The sequence below is a fragment of the Macrobrachium nipponense genome, chromosome 16 (genome assembly GCF_015104395.2).
Source record: "Macrobrachium nipponense isolate FS-2020 chromosome 16, ASM1510439v2, whole genome shotgun sequence".
NCBI classification, from domain to species: Eukaryota; Metazoa; Arthropoda; class Malacostraca; order Decapoda; family Palaemonidae; genus Macrobrachium; species Macrobrachium nipponense.
In genome coordinates this window covers 35,633,089-35,648,842 of record NC_087209.1, presented here as the reverse complement: position 1 = coordinate 35,648,842, position 15,754 = coordinate 35,633,089, and positions in this window count along the sequence as shown.

The window sequence follows — 15,754 nt, the reverse complement described above, 5'->3', positions numbered from 1 at the left end:
CTGCTTTGGTGTTAAAAAAAGGAAAAAAATCCATTCCTACACACGTTATAAATAGATATCCTAAGTGTATGTTTCAGATTATTATTATTGACATATGAAGTTTATAAATTTCTTCACGTTATACATTAGAACTCGAAAAAATCCTTTGGTTTCACGTCATGAGAACTTTGCAGAATGCACTGACTCGCACCACAAGAGCTCGAGAACTGAAGGTCTTAAGCTGAAGGGCCAGACCTGCCCAATAGTTTGGGGGAGGGAGGGAGGGAGGGGGTGTTCCAGCTGAATTTAAATATAGCTTCAACACCCAGGGAACAATGAGCCTCTTGAATGGCGTAATATCTATTCCTTTCGTTTTTTTTTATTTACTTTGTGGATAGATAATGACTTTCCGAAGTTCACGAAATCCTGGGCCACTTTTAAAGAATTGCTGACTTTTTACAGTTATATGATTTCCGTAACCTTAATGAACATTGACGCAATAAAAGTTTTAAGAAGCTTGTTCATTTGTGTGATACAGAGGTTTTGCATATTCCGCAGTAAGCTCAGCAGGAGTTTTTTTTATTTTTGTTTTTTTATTTTTTGTAAGTGTTGTCAATGGGAGGCTTCTTTTTCACGTTAAGAGATACACGTGTTGGGTGTATCCACCCTGTTAACTATAGCGCAAAAACTCCAGCTTTTTTATTTATTTCTTTTGCGTTTTGTTAAATACTATTTTTATTCAGTTCTACTTAAAATGTACTTTCGCGAGTTAAACCATTGCATGTGGCTCTCGTTTTGTTTACAGAAATGACTATACGGCGGTTTGAGTCAATTTTTAGTTCATTTGACCTGCTGTGGGAAGTCCGTCATAGACCCTGACCGGCCAACGCTTTTCATTCTTCTGTAGCAATCGCCATTTCTGGAACTGTTAGGTTTTGGTTAAAGTTTCTTTTGCGACTATTACCAGGCTTGGGCTTTATCTCAATGCTCCAGTTTTTCCTTTACCGTCTCCCATGTCTCAAGAAATGGGCCTTTCGCGGTGTTTATTCTGGGCGAGATAAGGGCTTTAAATGGTCCGTTCCAGTGGCTTTTGCTCTACAAAAGCGCTTAAGAATCCATTACGCAGAACAATGTTAGTTAAATTATCGCAACCTAGGGTGTTAGGTATCGAAACTGTAATCGCGCCAAACATTCTAAGTGACTATTTACGTACACAAGACATGATGGGGTGAGATCACTGGGCGAAGGCTAACTACTAGCTGTCTTGTTCATAAATAAACACTGATGTAAATCAGCCACTGTTGTGTATTACAATGAAGACAATTGTGGCATGCAGCTCTTGAGAGGCATGTTGAGCATACACGATAAAGAAAGAAACTCAACATTTCACTGCTAACAAAACCTGGTAAGGATACTTAAGTCGTGGATTTGGGAAAAAGTCATTGTATTGTAGAAGTTAGGGTCTTACTCAAAGCCTTTGATTCTGGCAAAGTAAACACTGGTACCTTTTGCAGATCTCTCTTGAAACTCTTCCAGTGGCTAACTTCCAGCTTCTATTTGACTTGGTCAACACAAATACCTAGACGATATAATTAGTTTTGCTATGCTCGTACCCCTTGAATGTTCCTTCAGAAGTAAAGTAAGGGTTTCCCTTTGAAGTGTCAATTCCCTGTTCGCGTAATTGACTTTTACCGCTTGCTTTCTTCCGTCTGTTTGTGAGCAATAAAATTGAATACATAATGCAAGGGCCATGACGCCGCTGGTCAAGTATACATCCCTTGCACCAAATCCCATTACCTCCTCCTGCAATTTTACCCTTTTCTTGGAATGTTTCTAGAAAACGAGAAAAGGCCAGACTTTATTAATATAGTTGTATCAAATGTCAGTGACAAAGGAAATTAAATTTAATGCCAGGATAATTTTGTATTTGAAGCAAACGATTAGTTTTTAAGAGTGAAAATGCAAGTACAGAAGATTTTACCTCGACTATAATGGTTCCTTGGTGTTATCTCTTCAGTTACCGAACTTTAAGAGCCTACATGTTTAGTCCTTGATTTTCAACTTAATTTCCATTTTCATTTAGAAATAACTGAGCAATTATTACATTTTTCTTTTCATTTACTAGTCTCAATAAAAGACTTTTTTTTAGGATTTATTTGTTAAATTTCTCAGCTGTAAGGAAGTCGGCAAATGAAGGAAGAATGAGACCACAGTCAGCGGTTTACTTATGTTCAGTTTAAAGTGTACGCAGTTAGTTTTGGTGCTACGAGGGTTCTATTGGATTCTCAGAATCTACTGGACACGGTGTAGATGCTCTAATAATATAACATTTGCTTCAAGCCTATATGTTTGTACACCAACATTTCTTTCGACCTAAAAACCTTTAACCTCAAAACCAATGGTTTTGTGGAAGAAGCTTAACTTCTATACAATACTGTGCAATGACTTTTCCAAATATAAGACTTTCCTTACCACGTGTTTTGTACAATGCAATGTTCAGTTTCCCTCTATAGTGTACTACGCTAAACGTGCCTGTCAAGACTTGTATGCCACCTAATTATCTTATGTAGTACACAGCAGTGACTGATCTACGTCAGTGTTTATTCAAGAGCACGAAAAGACGACTAGTTAGCCTTCACTCAGTGGGGAGAGAGAATATAGGATTTAGGCCAAAGGCCAAGCGCCGGGACCTGAGGTCATTCAGCACTGAAGCAGAAATTGACAGTAAAATAGTCCACATAGGAGGGCAGTACCATCAGTGCAACTCATTCGGTGCCATGTAGTCAATACTTAAGGTTCTTAGCAGCGTTCCTTCGGCCCCTAGCTGCAACTACTTTCATTTCTTTAACTGTATCTCCGTTCATATTCTCTTTCTCTTACTGCCCACCCTCTCGTAACAATTGTTTCATAGTGCAACTGCTTTGAGGTTTTGCTCCTGTAACACCTTTCAAACCTTTTACTGTCAATTTCCTTCTCAGCGCTGAATGGCCTTAGTTGCCAAAGTGCTTGGCATGATGCCAAAAATTATATAAATCAAACATATAGACACTAAAATGTCTGACAGGCGTAACAGGAGGAAAACCTCACAGTTGCACTATGAATCAATTGTTTTGAGAAGGTGGAAAGGAAGATGGAAGAAAGAGACTATGAACGGAGGTACAGTCAAAGGAATGAAAGTAGTTGCAGTACAAGGAATGAAAGGGGTAGCGGCGGGGGGCCGAAGTGCCGCTACAAATACCTCGCCCCATTGTGTCTTGTGTACGTAAGTAGTCCCTTAGAAAGTTTGACGCGATTGCAGTTTCGTGTGTGTGTGTGTGTGTGTTTTAGATACCTAGTTTACGATAAACTAATATTTTTCTGCGTTTGGCTTCTTAAGAGCTTTTGTAATACAAAAGCCACTGGAACGGACAATTCAAAGCCCATATTTCGCCCAGAAAAAGAATTTGCGAAATACCCATTCCTTGAAATATGGGAAATGGTAAAAGGGAAAAACTGGTGCAGGGAGAGAAAGCACAAGCCTGGTAATAGTGGCAAAGAAAACCAAAACTGATCAATTAAAAAAAATGGTGACTGTTGCAGAAACATGAAAAGCGGTGGCCTGTCAGGTGGTACGATGGACTAACTACTGCATGTCATAGAAGCTGAAAAAATTAAGGCGACGCATAAAAAGTTTGCTCGAATAGTTGTGTGGTACTTATTTTTTTTTTACAGACGAAACGAACTCCACATACAAAAGTTTCTCTCACAAAAGTTCATTTTATGCAGGATGTAATGACAATTTGGATTTTAAAAGGCGTAAAAGGAAACTTAAAAAAAAAAGTTCTTTTAAGTCGTAATTAACAGGGTGGATAAGCTCAACACGTATCTATTGACAAGAAAAGAAAGCCTCCCTTTGACAACACTTACAAAAGAACTCCCCGCTGAGCTTGATTTTGAATAAACTAAACCTCTGCATCTCAGTGATGCACTTGGTTTTCTAACTTTTTACTCTTTGCGTTACTGTTCACCAAGGCTGCAACAACATAATGAAGAAAATCAATGCAAGTTGACGAACTGAATTTCAACGAATCATCTCCACCCACAAAATGGAAAAATAAATAAAAACGTTAATTAAAAAGAAAGTCTTTGGAGAAAATAAGCTATTCAAAAGGCTCATTGTTCCCTAGGTGGTGAAGCTACTTTTAAATCCACCTGGAACTCTCCACCTTTTGGGCTGGTTTGGTCCATTAGACCTTATTTCTCAAGTTCTTGTGGTAAGGGTTAGAGCAATCTGCTGCTGGATATCATGACTAGAAACCAAAGGAGTTTAGCAGGTTTTAGTGCATAAAGTGGAAACATTATAAAGTTTATTTGCCAATAATAAAAATACACTTACCTGTGATAGCTATATATAGCGTGTGTAGGAATCATTCTGTGATAAACATCAAGCAGTTTACCGTGACGGAAAAAAGATGTCGCTGCCACATTCATCTAATATGTTCCCTGTCATATTCGTCTTATAATTGCCGAGTCAAAAACAAACTAATGCCCAGATAACAACCATATCATACACGACACAAAGGAGGACATCACCAATGCCCAAAACCCATGTTCACACAACACCTTTTACATCCATCATACTTGAACGCACTTTTGTAATATTACGGCCCTTCTTTTTTCATGCCTATTCTACTCGGTATATCCAGCACTTCCGGGTCTTCGTCTACTTCCTGCCCAACAATTCCGAATTAACGTCTTTCATTCTCTCTACGGGAGCAGTTTTCTCAAAACCCAAAGATACTTTATTTAACCGTTGTATATCTTCGTTATTTCTCAGGATTTCAGCTCTTCTTACTCCTCACGAAGGACAGAATCAGTTCTCCTCAGAGATCCAGTTTCCATAACAATCCATCTACATGTCATTCCAACTTAAGACTTGTTAAGACACTTCAGTTCTCTCAACTAGTCTCCTCTTATCCTGTTACCCTCTGTTACGCCAAAGTGGAATTAGCACTGTCAATTACCTCCTCTTGTAAACACTCCCAGACTTCCTCGTGCCTCTGCGGTTATATACTTCCCACTATGCCCAACTGGCTCGATATCATCTGCGTACTATTACTTCACACTTTAGTAACAAGCCCCCCCGCCGCCGCCGGCATCACCCCCCCCCCCCCCCCCCCCCCCCCCCCCCCCCCCCCCCCCCCTTTTTTTTTTTATCTCTTAATAACTTGGCATCCATGAGTCCTGTCTATGTCTCTGATTCGTCGCCTTAACACATACGAAAATATGATATTTTTATTTAAGATAAATTTTTAAATATACTTACCTGGCAGTTATATACATAGCTATATTCTCTGACGTCATGACGTCACGACAGACTTTTCGAAACTCGCGGCAATCGCCGACCGTCGGTCAGGTGATCGTTACCTGTACGCCCTCTAGATAGTTTACCTGGAAACCCAAGATTTTCTCGCCCTCTAGTCTCTTGAGGGGAGGTGGGTGGGTTTCTATGTATATAACTACCAGGTAAGTATATTTAAAAAATTTATCTTAAAATTAAAATAAAAATATAATTTTTAAATATGTAACTGACCTGGCAGTTATATACATAGCTGATTGACACCTTTGGAGGAGGGTCAGAGACAGCAACATCGTTGTAAGGTAACTGCTTGATAGGTAACTAAAGATTCTTACCTGCTAAGGAAGCTGACTTGACGAGTACTGCCTCTTTAGTCTGCTCTCCTTAGGAGCTCCAGCTAAGGGATGTGACCTGTGCAGCTGATGAGCTCAAAGGGGTTTGTCGACGGGATGTGACCTCTATGCGACAAAACCACCTATGCCCTTGACATGGGCTAAAACAGGCAAAGACCACCTAACCATCCAATCCTTGCATACAGAGATTGAAAAAACACACATATACACTAGACTGTTGAAGGTTTTCCCTTTCCCCTAACCTTCAACAGACAACCATAAAAATAACATCAAGGGTCTAACATGTAGGATTAGAGGTATCAACTCCTTCACCCAACACCGAGCCAGTGGCTACGAACAGTCCAAGGGTTCTGCAGTCTTCATATACCGTTTCTATTTGTTTCAGATAAAAAGAAGAAAAATACGGAGATGCTCCTCCAGTATGTCGCGTCTAAAATGGCTTAAGGGACTGATTCTTTCTATACGCCATTGACGTCGAGACTGCTCGCACTTCATGGGCCTTTACCTTAAATTTAAAGCCTTGTAAAGCGTTTCATTGCACTCCGTGTGAGCTTCTTGAATCACACTTCTAATAAAGAAGGCTAAAGCGTTCTTTGACATGAGCCTTTTGGGATCTTTAACGGAACACCATAAGTTGTCAAAAGTCCCTCTAACGTCCTTGCACCTGTGCAGATAACACTGTAATGCTCTTACCGGACAAAGAGTCCTTTCACGTTCCTGACCTGCAAAATCTCCAAGGGTGGGAATCGTAAAAGACCTAGGCCAAGGATTGGATGGAGTTTCATTCTTGGCTAAGAACCTAAAGTGGTTGAACAAACCGCTTTAGATCTACTAATTCCTACTCTTTTGTCCATAGCTTGAATCTCGCTTACTCTCCTTGCAGTAGCGAGAGCGACTAGAAAAAGTCTTCCTGGTTAAATTCCTGAAGGAGCTCTCCTGGATCAGCTCAAACTTGTCAGACATTAAAAACCTTAGTACTACGTCCAGATTCCATCCTGGTAGCTGTTCACTCTTTTGTTTCGTAGTATCAAAAGATCTAATTAAGTCATGAAGATCTTGATTCCTAGACAAGTCCAGTCCTCTATGTCTAAAGACTGACGCCAGCATGCTCCTGTATCCTTTAATTGTAGTAGTGGCTAGACCTACTTTAAGTTTTAAGTGAAGAAGGAAGTCTGCGATCTGGCTCACAGATGTTGGACGAGGACACCTTCTTCTTCTTACACCAGTTTCTAAATATCTCCCACTTCGACTGGTAGACGTTGATGGTCGAAGCCCTTCTTGATCTGGCGATAGCTTTAGCTGCCTCTCGCGAAAAGCCTCTAGCTCTAAGGAGCTTTTCGACAGTCGAAAGGCAGTTAGCTGAAGAGAGCGGGTATTCCTGTGATACCGTTTGAAGTGGGGCTGTCTGAGCAGATCTGGAAGCAACGGAAGGGTTCTTGGAACTTCCACTAGCCACTGCAACATCTCTGCGAACCAGTCTCGCGTCGGCCAGTATGGGGCTATCAGGGTCATTCTGGTTCCTTCGGACTGCGCGAACTTCTTTACTACTTTGTGTATCACTTTGAAGGGAGGGAAGGCGTACAGATCCAGTCCTTCCCAGTTCATGAGGAACGCGTCTACTGCTACCGCTTGTGGATCCGGCACCGGTGAGCAGAACGTATGCATCCTCCTTGTCTTGTTGGTTGCAAACAAGTCTATGGAAGGTTGCCCCCATAACCTCCATAGCAATTCGCATACCTCTAACTTGAGAGTCCATTCTGTTGGTAGGACCTGATTTTTCCGGCTCAAGAGGTCCGCTCTGACATTTAATTCTCCTTGTACAAATCTCGTTTGGAGGACGATATTTCTGTCCTTTGCCCATAGCAACAGATTTTTGGCTGTCTCGTTCAGAGAAAAGGAGTGGGTGTCTCCTTGTTTCCTGACATACGCTAGAGCAGTCACGTTCTCCATGCTTATTTCCACTACTTTGTCTGCCACACATTCCTCGAATGCCTGAAGAGCTAGAAAAGCTGCCATCAGCTCTTTCTTGTTGATATGCCAATTTCTTTCGGTTTCGCTCCATCTTCCGAAATTTCCCTGTTCCCCAGAGTCGCTCCCCAGCCTAGGTCTGATGCGTCTGAGAACAGTATTAGCTGTGGATTCAATTGTTGAAGTGAAACTCCTTCTCCCAGCTTCGCTGGATCCAGCCACCACATCAAGTCTTTCTTGACCTCTGCTGAAATTGGGAAGGTGTCTGAAAGCCTTTGTTCCTTCCTTTTCCAATTTCTGTTTAGGTAAAATTGCAGAGGTCTGAGGTGTAGTCTTCCCAGTGAGACGAACTGTTCGATTGAGGAAATGGTCCCCAAAAGACTCATCCATTCCCTCGCCAAACATTGTCTCCCCAGGAATTCCTGCATCCGATTCAGGCATCGGTCTTGTCTCTCCTGGGAGAAGCCCGAAAATCCTGAGAGTTCATCAGAACTCCTAAATAAATGATCGAGCGAGAGGGCTCCAGGTGAGACTTTTCCAGGTTCACCACTAACCCTAGTTCCCGTACTAGGTTCAGGGTTATTTTCATATCCTCCAGACACTGTTTCTTGGAGTTGGCCCTGAGAAGCCAATCGTCCAGATAAAGAGAAATGCGGATCCCCCCTTCGTGTAGCCATTTGGCTACATTCGCCATAATAGCTGTGAATATTTGTGGCGCTGTGCTGAGCCCGAAGCAAAGAGCCCTGAACTGGAATACTCTTCCTTCGAATAAGAACCTGAGGTACTTCCGAGAGCTTGGGTGGATGGGACATGAAAATAAGCGTCCTGTAGGTCTAATGAGACCATCCAATCTCCCGGTCTCAACGCCGATAGCACTGATTGCGTTGTCTCCATCGTGAATTTCGTCTTCACGACGAAGGCGTTTAGAGCACTGACGTCCAGAACGGGTCTCCATCCTCCTGAGCTCTTGGGTACCAAAAACAGTCGATTGTAGAACCCTGGATTCTCTTGGGGTGAAACAGGTTCTATCGCCTTTTTTAAGAGCATAAGCTCTACTTGTTCTTTTAACGCGAATCTCTTGCTGCTGTCCTTGTAATTCGCTGTTAAGTCGAGGGGATCTAAACTATGGAGGTTTGGCGTACAAAGGGATCTTGTAGCCCTCCCTTAGTATCTGAAGGGTCCAGTTGTCTGCCCTTCTGTCTCTCCAGGCTTCCCAAAACAAAGAAAGCCTGGCTCCTATTTGTGTCTGAAGGACTGTCTGATCATGGCCTCCTTTTGGAAGGAAGCTTGCCACCTTTTCTGGAGGGCTTTCTAGAAGTTCCCGATGTCCCTCGGGGCTGTTTTCCTCGAAAAAACTGTTGTGGTTGTTTCTCCTCTCTCGCTCTCTTGGTCGCAAACGAAGAAGGCAAAACCCCACTGGCTGCCTTCGATATTAGGTCCTGTGTGGTCTTCTGAGTCAATGAAGTGGCAATATCTCTAATAATCTCCTGTGGGAAAAGAAATTTCGCAAAGGGGGCAAACAAAAGCTCTGCTCTTTGTACCTGTGTGCACCCATTTAGCTGTAAAGGAGCAGAGAAGGGACCTTTTCTTCACGATCCCTGCCGTGAAAATCGCTGCCACTTCATTAGTTCCATCACGTAAAGCCTTGTCCATACAAGACATCACACTCAGAAGGTTAGAAATGTCCGTTGAATCCTTCTCTTCCACTTTCTTGGCGAGAGCACTCGGAGACCAGTCTAGAAAGTTCAGGACCTCAAACACTCTAAATACGCCCTTCAGTAAATGATCGAACTCTTGCATCGACCACATCACCTTCGCTGCTGTTAAGGCGTGTCTACGATTGGCATCGACGATACTGGAGAAGTCTGCCTGAGAGGAGGCAGGTACTCCCAGGCCCAGAACTTCCCCAGTCTCGTACCAAACGCTGGATTTCGAAGCCAATCTTGCAGGAGGAAAAACGAAAGCAGTTTTGCCTCGCTCCTTTTTCTCTTTCATCCAGTCGTTCATCTTCGCAAGCGCTTTCTTGGCCGAAATGGAAAGAACCATCTTAGTAAAGGCAGTCTTATTCTGGGTTCTTCCACGAAGTAACTGAGACAGGGGAGAACGAGGTGCTGTGGGCTTGAAATCCGTTTCAAAAAGCTCTTGAAACAGAAGCATAAGAGTCTTATAGTTGGAAGGAGGAACTTGTTCTTTCGTCTCCTCTTCCAAAACTACCTCCAACATCTCCGAAGGTCTCTCTCTGTCTCGTTCCACATCGGATGATGTAGTTAAAGCCAAAGCCGGAGCGTTATTGGTCTCAATGCGTTCCTTGGCAGCAGAAACCGCCGAAGCGTCATGCTTACGAGCGTTGGCGTCACGTCCTTCTCTCTCACGCGCTCTGGCGTCACGCTCTTTGCTCTTACGCGCGCTGGCGTCACGCTCTTTGCTCTTACGCGCGCTGGCGTCACGCTCTTTGCTCTTACGCGCGCTGGCGTCACGCTCGGAAGCGTCATGTCCGAGTAAATCGGAAGTGTCCTGGTTGTCTGTGTTCTTGGCGAAGTCTTCATCACTCCCGGGGCGTCAGACCGACGCTAGGGTTCTTGCAGCTTTTCCATAAGTACAGACAGCTGCTGTTGCATATCTTGCAGCATATTCTTGGCTTCATTGTCCCTCGAGGGAGAGGGTAACTCGTCAGGTTCGCCCGCACGAACTGCAGCCGGAGGAGTCTATCCTTCTAAGGCTTCCTGAGGACGCTTGGTAGGAAGCTTCCTAGGTAAATCCTCCAAGTAGAAGGAGGAAGAGGAGCGTGCATCGAAAGCGCTGTCTTGCTCTGTTTAGCTGGCGAGGCTTCTGATGACGAAAACTTCTCCGGAGAACTCCAGTGACTGCAGCCCGGCAGTTGCTCATCTGATGAGACCTCACAAACACGAGGTAATTTCCTCTTGAGAGGACGAGAGGAAGTAGAGTGTCGCCATCCTCGACGCGGGGAGACGTCATCGGATGACGAACCAAACACACCGACGCGCCTTTTCTACGGCTGTCTGAAGCAACCTTGGAAGCGTCAGCAGGTTTGTTTGAGGGCACGCCCGACCAGACACTAGAGCCTCTCGCCTCCCTTAGACTTTCGACTTTACGTCTCCCATGGGTCCGGAGCTTGTAAGAGGTCTGGGTCTAGGAGCGCGACCAGGACCGATCGGACGCACCCTCCACTACACTGTCACTAACACTAAACTTATCAATTACACTGACTTTAGCACCTGCACTTAAAGCACTTACGACAGTCCAAGTGCGATTGCCCTGCTCAGTAAGAGAGGCAATCTGTTGTCCCATCTTTTCAAGCACTGCTTGAATACCTGCAAAGGTTGAGTCCTTCGCCCCCGACTCGGAGACAGGTTCGGGAGCTGCTACTTCTACTAAATTACGCTCAGAAGGAGCAGGGGAAGGAACTATGGGATTATCTACCACTTCCTGATTCGTTGATGAACGGGAAAGGGAACTCTTAGTTCTTCTAATTCTATCTCTCTCGAGCTTACGGACATACTTGTCCAACTCCATTCCACTCCTTATCATCAAATCAAGCACTCATCACATCTATTCTCAAAAGTGCAAATTCTACCCCTACAATTCACACAAAGTGTGTGGGGATCAAGAGAAGCTTTGGGAATTCTAACCCTACACCTCCCTTTACAGCAGACTCTATACACAACTCCCGAGTCCGACATTGTTAATTGAGTAATCCAAAAACAAATCCAAAATCAATCCAAGTCAACAACAGCGAAAGCCAATAAAATACTTCACCCAACAATGAAATACTCTAGCGAGTACGAAAGACCTATCGAGGGGCACCCACAACAACGAAGTTTTGCCGGCTTGGGCGACAGAAAATATGGGGTCTCCAGGTAACTATCTAGAGGGCGTACAGGTAACGATCACCTGACCGACGGTCGGCGATTGCCGCGAGTTTCGAAAAAGTCTGTCGTGACATCATGACATCAGAGAATATAGCTATGTATATAACTGCCAGGTCAGTTACATATTTAAAAATATCAAATGGCCAAACCAGTGTATCTGCTAAATATTTTGGGTTTACTTATAATCTAAATACCCTAGACAACATTCTGCATTATGCATCCTCAGCAACTCCTATACTGCATCTAGACCCATTTATGCCAATGCATCTTTTCTCCTCTACTCCAACTTCTCATGGCACAGTTTTACACATACATATTTATATAATATTTATATAATTTATTACATATATTCGTTTTATTATCTTAGACATTTCATATTCATAAAGATCAGAGCGGAAAATCAAAGTCTCCCAAGCTTTTCTACAAAACCGCAGCGCAGCCATGCCGGTTGGCTGTCTCAAAGCCGCTAATTCGCCGCCACCCACTCGCTTCAAGGACGACTGCTGCACTCCGGGCGTCCACCTGAAGGGCTTGAGTGTGACTCTCGCACGTAAGCAGCGCCCGGCCATAGGCTTCTCTCCGGAACAGGACCTTGAGAGGAAGAGCGTTGAGTCAGAGGTCAGAAACGACTGTGATCTATCGATTCCGGTCGAGGGGCTGAACAGGACCTGGGAGGACGACCACGACGGGGCAGCCCCTGTGGTGGCTGACGAGGACGTCCTCGTCGATTCTGTTAGTGCAGGGCGTCTTTGTCCCTCTCTTCACTGCTTTCGCCAGGTGACGTATGCTTGTGGAGGCAATCTTAGGCTTGTCGAGTCAAGGCTTTCCCTTACGGTAGGCGAAAACGGACATCGAAGATCAGGTTGATCACACTTCAGTATAAAGTATCTTCACTTTCGCTCTTAAACTGTAACTGCCTTCCATCGCAAATAAATAAAAATGTATATCTTTTACATAACACTGAAACTTCATGACATTGGGACCACTTTTCCTTAGCCACACGATGTGCTCAGTTTTAACCTCACATATTTACAACTCTTTCCCGGCCCCTTAATATCTCGGACTAATAATTTCATATTGTAGAACAATTAACTTCATTACTCAAATAAAAGAAGTAACAGTCGTTGTTGTAAATTTATTTGTACATATACATTTTCTAACCTTTAACGAAGTCACTGCTAAGAGCTACAAAGTAATTATACCCCATTTTCTTTAGTATAAGCTCTGCAGAAAAATTAATATTATATTTTGAATAACTTGATTAACTTTACTTAGCATTTAAAATATTTGATAGATAGATTTAATAAATAGATTTAACTGTCCCTTCAAATTATTTAAGAAATTATTTAATTGATTTGGGGAGTGATAAGAACCATTGACCTGACATAGGCCTTTTCAAGGGGTAGGATTAGGTCGGGCGCGGGTTTTTGGGCCTTGTTCAAACGGACGGCGAGCGAAGAAGGCGACAACTAGGTCGGCGACTTCGCTCTTTTAAGTTTAATTTACGTAGTGTAGGGTTTTAGAAATTCATAACCCTTTGAATAATTGGTTTGTATGATCTCCTTTCCTGTTTGTACCTATCCTAAAACCTCATCCTATCCAAAATCCTTATCTGCAACCAAAACTTTTAACAGCCTTCGTCACTGATCGGTCGACGGAAAATTCGGTAAGTGGAATAACATTTCTTATCAACGTACCAATTTATTTCCACGAATGCGATTAGAGGTCGCTGGGTTTGCTGATTAAATGTATAGGATTTGTTTTTAGTTTACACGTGAATTAAGAGGTGTGTGTCCAAACTGGGTTAACTTGAAGGTAGGTCAAAATACTAATTTTCCACAAAGACTAGACCGCCATTATTGGACGGCTGATTTGAACCAACGGTCTTTTCGTTAGGAAGCGGTTTCGTCTTTTAACGTTTAACTTACGTATTTAACTTAACTTACTTATTCAAGACGTAATACACTGTTTTCTTCACCTTGACTAAATTTTAAGCCCTTTTACATAGTTAGGCTATTGTAATATTGGAGTTAGTGAGAATTAATTAGGCATAGACTCAGATTGAATAATTTTACAAAGGCTTATATAATTATATGGGCGCAGTAATAAATTTAGTCGAAATTAGGTCTGTCTGTTTACTTAGCATTACTATTCGGGATTAGTTTACTTTAATTTTACTTTAACCGGGTCGGAACTTAATAGAATTCTGGGACCAAACTGAACTACCCTGGGAATTTTATGGCCTTGGTTTGATTTATTCATAGTCCTATTTAGATTAATTGCATTTACCTGAATTACTTTTACCGGAATTTAACTAGCCTACTTAAGCTTACCAAGCAATTATTAATCCTTTGGATTTTCTGGCACAAGTCTGAAAACACGTTAGGCGCACGGAAGAATTGTGTGCTTAACAGCCCGTTTTATACCAGTTACTAAATTACTACTAGAGAACACTCAGTGGAAGGAATTACCCTTGTAATTTTGTAGAGTATATTCCTTCGATCTTCCCACTGAGCGAAACAAATTTTCCACAAAGGAAGATTGGTATCCCCAGCGGGATGTTTTAAGGCCTGTGTTGTTGTCCAGGGATTTTTTGTCTTGTTACCTTTTAAACTCATAAAATGTCTGCGACACAATTAGCCTATTCCCTCCGACTTTATGAGGAAAACTGCAAGGATTTGTGCACAACTGCTGTGGACTTGATTCAAAGGGCAAGTGATGTTGAGTCCTCGACCTTGGAGACATATCGTCTTAGGCTAGAGTCTCAAATAAAGAAGTATGAAGAACTCAACTTTAAGTACTTAGTTCAACTTGGAGAAGAAGGGTTCTCTGAGCAAGACCCTGATAGAACACAGCTCACTACAAAGCGGCGTCATGCCAACCAAGTCATCACAGAGAGCACTGAAGTTTTGGAGAAACTAAAAATCATTTGCATGGAAGCCAAACCCCAGAGGAGTATTGCAACAGAGTTTAGGCCATGGCATAAGGTTAAGTTGCCGTCTTTATCACTACCGGAATTTGAAGGGACCGATGGAGAATGGCCCCCTTTTTGGGATGTTTTCGAGTCTAACGTTCACTCTCGTCCAGACTTGAGAGCTGTTGACAAATTTAATTACCTGAAGGGATGTTTGAAGGGTGAAGCTCTAACTCTGATTAGAAATATTCTTGTCACGAATGAAAACTATTTAGACGCCATTGACCTGTTGAAGAAAACTTATGCTAATCCAGAGAAAATAATCTCATTTCTAATTTGTCAACTAGCAGGCCTGCCTAAACCTTCTGCAGACCTGGATTCACTACGTGGCTTCTGGACTAAACTTGAACAATATGTTAGAGGCATAGAAAGAAACAAACCTAATTCGGATCACTGTACCTGGACGCTTGGACCTCTAGTTTTTCAAAAACTACCTGGCAAGGTGAAAGAAATCCAAAACAAGTGTGGACAGGACTACCCCTCACTCCTAGATATTAGAGAGGGGCTAGGAAAGATAATCCTGACCTTGTCTTCCTTGGATTTTTGAACCCAGGGATAAGAACAAGGATTACTCCCATAGAAAACCCAAGCCTAACCAAAGTTCCAATAGACCAGGTATCAGACCAAAACTCAGGTTAGTTCTTACACACCTAAGAAAAACGAAGTTACGAATCTGAGTATTTCTGTCACTCCAGGACAGCCTAATAAGACCGCTAGAACTCAAAGTTGTGTATTCTGTGATAGACCAGAAACACAAAGCCTACCAGTGTGACATTTACAAGACCACGCAAGAGCGCATTTCAAGGACTTACCGCACAAAAATCGTTGCGTGAAATGCACTTCACCTAACCATAAGACAACCGATTGTCTGGTGAAGTTCCACAAATGTCTGTCGTGTAAAACTGGACTACACCATTCAGCATTGTGCCCTGACTCCTCAACTGAGGTCTCTGCTGTGAACTATTGTGGAGACAATGACAGTGACAAAGACTTAAAGTCACAAACAAGTGGAATTCTCCCTACCGCCTTAATGAAAGTGGTGTGTCCGCCCTCAGGCAACACCAAGGAACTTAGATCACTGTTTGATTCTGGGGCACAACGCACCTTCATCACACAAGAGGCAGTGGAAGAGTGTAAACTTGTACGAGACAATCCTGTCCAGCTGAGCATCAGTGGGTTCTGGGATACCAAAGAACCTAGAGAATATAGTACGGTCACTGTACCTGTCAGGGTAAACGATGACAGCCTTGTA